The sequence below is a fragment of the Myotis yumanensis genome, unplaced genomic scaffold (assembly GCF_028538775.1).
Source record: "Myotis yumanensis isolate MYYU_CA2020_CCGP unplaced genomic scaffold, mMyoYum1.0.hap1 SCAF_6, whole genome shotgun sequence".
Lineage (NCBI taxonomy): Eukaryota > Metazoa > Chordata > Mammalia > Chiroptera > Vespertilionidae > Myotis > Myotis yumanensis.
The window spans coordinates 33,483,662-33,488,061 of NW_027223757.1; the positions used below are offsets into that span (position 1 = coordinate 33,483,662).

At 36.8% G+C, this 4,400-nt stretch overlaps 1 non-coding gene across 1 annotated transcript; it reads right to left on the reverse strand.

Moving 5' to 3' along the window:
* Nucleotides 1-2,827: 2,827 nt before the first annotated feature.
* Nucleotides 2,828-2,956, reverse strand: LOC139013397 (small nucleolar RNA SNORA11). Its single transcript, XR_011472039.1, has one exon. It is a non-coding gene; the product is annotated as a small nucleolar RNA SNORA11 (small nucleolar RNA).
* Between the last annotated feature and the right edge of the window lie 1,444 nt (nucleotides 2,957-4,400).

The window sequence follows — 4,400 nt, forward strand, 5'->3', positions numbered from 1 at the left end:
TCAAAGCAAAAGAGATGAACAACTTTATGAACTGTATAACTGTGCATAGAATATATTAAATGTCTTCCATTTACAAGCACCAAGGATATTATGGAGAATTGAGGAAAAGCCCACCCCTCCCCAAAAAAAAAGAAAAGAAAAGCCAGGCTGACCAATTTAATTTATTTCTATAACAGAGAAAGAGGGCTGCTGAATCAATGGTTATCCAAATGGGGCTGACCACAGTAAAGATGCAAAGCAGGTAATCTTTGTTAAATTTCTAGTTCTAGGCTACTTGGCAAATGTCTTTCAAATGGAGAAGACGAGAAAAAGACAGGGTTCAGCTTTATTGTAGGTGTACAAGAGGATTCATTCTTGTGTGTAATGCTTGTATCATCAAAAAAAAAAAGTAGTGGTATACATTACTGTGTCACACTGAATCTTTCAAGAATGTCATGTCTGTTTCTCTTTCACATCTTAGTCAATTACTTAGAAAAGAGTCAATAATCAGACTCTTGCAATATGAAGGGGAGCTTTTCCCATAGTCTCCTACTTCTATTCTTGAAAAATATGTCTGCTCTCCTCCTCATATCCTTTACTCCCTCAAATATCACATTTTTATTTGGTCAAACTTTCAGTGAAGTATTTTTAAAAAAAGTCCTTGATTGAAATGGTGCAAAAAAACACTCTAAAGGGATAGAAGGAAAGGGAATACAATTATTAAAGCTAAATTTTGAATCTATCTTCCTGTCCTTCTTCCCTCACTGCTTATAGGCCTGGCCCTTCATTATTTCTTGCTTGAATCTCTGTAAAAGCTTCATAGCCCTGAGACAGCCTCTTTACATTCATTCAGATGTGCTTTCAGAGATGTTTCAGAAATATAACTTTGACCACTACTCTGTTGCCCAAAACCCAATCATTGCTCCCAAAATTCCTATGAAAGCACATAGGCCCTTCACTCTAAACCCAATCCTTCTTTCCAAACTTACCTCCACCACCACCAATCATGAGTACCTTTGATTTCACAGCTACATCAACCTTCTTTTGGTTTCCCTGACTTTGTCTCAATTTTAAGCTGCCTATTTCTGTGTGATCCTATACAAAGGGAAATATAGGCAGCAGATGATTAAAAGTATTCATTTCAGAAATCACCTCACTCACCATGATACTATTTTTAATTGGTAAGATATAATTTACATTTTTATTTGAAAATTAGAAAATTATTTTCTATTAATTAATTTTAAAATAATCTAATTTTTAAGTAATTAGAGATTTGTAGAACATAGTAAAATATTTAAATTTCAGAATGTCACTTCTCTCTCCAACTTTTTTGTTACTTTATACATGTTTTACTGAAAGCATATCATGAAAGATATGGTCATCCAAGGGATAAGATTTCTTTCATGTTTATTCTTCTTTCTCATTCTGGTCTAAATAAAATCTATTTATAAAATGCTACATGACTGAAACAGTAATCTAAGTTAATTCTGTGATTATAGGTATTTACTGCAAAATATTTTGTGGATCTTTTTTTAGATGTTTACATAGGTATCTAAACACTCAAGGAAAAAAATTACTCAGAAGGACCTTTTGAAATATAGGGGATTGATTGCCTCTAGCAGAGGATCTGCCTCTGACATTTTGCCCTTCTAAGTATTAAATCAGCCTCCAATAGGAAAGTAAGCACACAGTCACAAAAGTAAACATCTGGTTTCCATGTAAAGAAAACACAGATGATTTTTAAAGGTCAATTATATAATTTTTATATTACTTACCTGGAATGTTCATACAAATTTTATAAGCAAAGTCACACATTTAAAGTATGTATTAATTGCAATAATTTTAAAAAATACTGAGCTAAATTTTCCTGGCTGTGAGCATAAATGGATTTTTATCACTGTATGAAGAGAACTGCTTCTCTTTTTACCTGTTCTATGTATTCCTAAACCCCTACATATGCTCTGTTCTTCTTGGGGTCCTGTGTGGACTAAATATTTGGTTCACAGTCTTTTGTATTTAATGGACCAAGTAAATTTTTAAAGTAAATAGAGAACATGGAGTGGTCAAATTAAGCATGGTGTACATAAAAAGAAGAATTATGCACTATCACCACACAAATTAGAAAGAACTTCATCTCAGAATCACAATTGGCAATCTTACAATGGCTTTGTTTTTTGTTTTTTTTGTTTTCATTTCTTACCACATATGAGTGAAAATATCATCACAGACAGCCAATTGCATTTATGGACTGATATTTAGGAGTCATTGGACTGAACATGTTAGACAGAAAGGTATTCGAGGCATTATAAGCCTTTAAGCTTTTGCTGTTGAGATATTTAATGATTATAGAAAACTTTCATAGCACAACCGAAAAAATTTTAACTGAGCCTTGAAGAAGGAAGTGATTTTTTCCAAAGAATAGATAGCTCTTTCTTTGATACAGTTGCCAGACAAGGCTGTCCTTAGAAAGACTCATCAAACCAGGGGGAATGTAGCTGGCAGGGATCATGGCCACCAGGCAAAGTGTACTCTGCTTAGTTTGAGAAGGAGGGAGCTACATCATACAACCACTCTCATTTCCTAGAAAGGCAGGCTGTCTGTATTTTTCAAAGCTTGAGCTCATTGGAGGAAAGCAAGATACTCAGTAGAAACTAATGAATTAAAGAAGTCTATGCTTAAAGTCAGTACTCACCAAGTACGTACTGTGTTTAGAACACAACTAAAACACATTTTTGAACTTATCATTGAGATTCTGAGTAAGAAAGCCAAAGCCAGTCTCAGAGCACCACACTTACTCTGAGACTTAGAAAAATGGATTCTTTTTTTTTTTTTTTTTTTTTTTTTTTTTATGTATAGGGCGTAATGTCACAGGAAGGCCATAGTATCCTGCCACCCGTGAGGAGTAAGCCCAAGTTGCTGTTGGATGTGTTGTACACAGAGAAGCCATTCTTCAGGCACCCTGCTCTCTCCACACCCAAGAAAAATGGATTCTTAACACTGGTTAAGAATTATTACCACTTCCTGTGAGGACCTGACAACTATTCTCAGGAGCCCTTTATAATTTCTTACCTAGTAAAGTATACAGAGATCTCCTTTATTCTGGGTTTAGTCTTTCTCAGTGAGTCTTTAAAGGCTTTATTCATTTCTACTTAAAAGACCTTCTAAAAAAAAAAAAAAAAAAGACTTTCTCTAGGAATTCTTATAAATTGATGCCGGCAAATGGAGGACTTCTATTACATTTAAGACTCATCCAAATTGAGTCTTACCTGGTAGGTAACACTCACTTCTAAAAATCCTAACTTTAATTTTTACCATAAAGGTTGGATGCCCTATTTGCTGTGGAAGTTTGCTGTGGAAGTGCTACAAATCCTATATAATAAAACTCTAATATGCAAATCAACCATAAAGTGGAATGACTGGTCGCTATGACATGCACTGACCACCGGGGGGCAGACGCTCAACACAGGAGCTGCCCCCTGGTGGTCAGTGTGCTCCCACAGAGGGAATTCCGCTTAGCCAGAAGCTGGGCTGACGGCTGACAAACGCAGTGGTGGTGGCAGGAGCCTCTCTCACCTCTACGGCAGCACTAAGGACTTTGCAGGGAGTGGGCCTAAGCCGGCAGGCAGACATCCCTTGAGGGGTCCCAGACTGCAAGAGGGCATAGGCCAGGCTGGGGGACCTGCCCCTCCTCCCCCAGTGCATGAATGTCATGCACCAGGCCTCTAGTATCACCATAATAAAATATAATTTTATTTTCATAAAACCATGTTAACTAATTTCCATTTAAAAGTATGGCCACAAATTAAGAGGATCTTTAATGCTGCCTAATCATACTATACTTGACCAGTTCACTCTCCCTACCTAGGCGTATGTCTCATGACTTCTTTTTCTTCCAAACCCACATGTTTCCTTACCTCTCCTGAATTGCAACTGTGACCTTGCATGCTACTTCATGGAGAAAATCGAAGCATTTAGAAGAGAACTACCACTAACCTCCACCTCCTTCTCTGCCTACTCACCAGCATTCATCATAGATTGTTTGCCTTGCTGTCTGCTACTCTAGATGCCATCCTTCATTCCTACATGTGACTTGATGAGCCTATCACCTTCTATCTAGTCAAGGACATTGCTCTAGCAATTAGTCTCTTTCTCTAATACATGACCGATATTTTCTTCTATATTGGATTATTTCTATCAATAATATCATAATAGATTACTCCCTTCCTCCCAGAAATCCTTCATTTGGCTGCTAGCACACTACTTGCTTTATTTTCCTGCTGCTACTCTGGTTTCTCTTTCTAAGACTTTTTTGCTGCTCCCTCTTTTCTTCCCAACAATGATAAAAGTTGACATTCCCTAGGCTTCTTGTAGGAGAGGCACAGCACTCCTGTCCTCCTTTATCTATACTCATATCTTTTGTT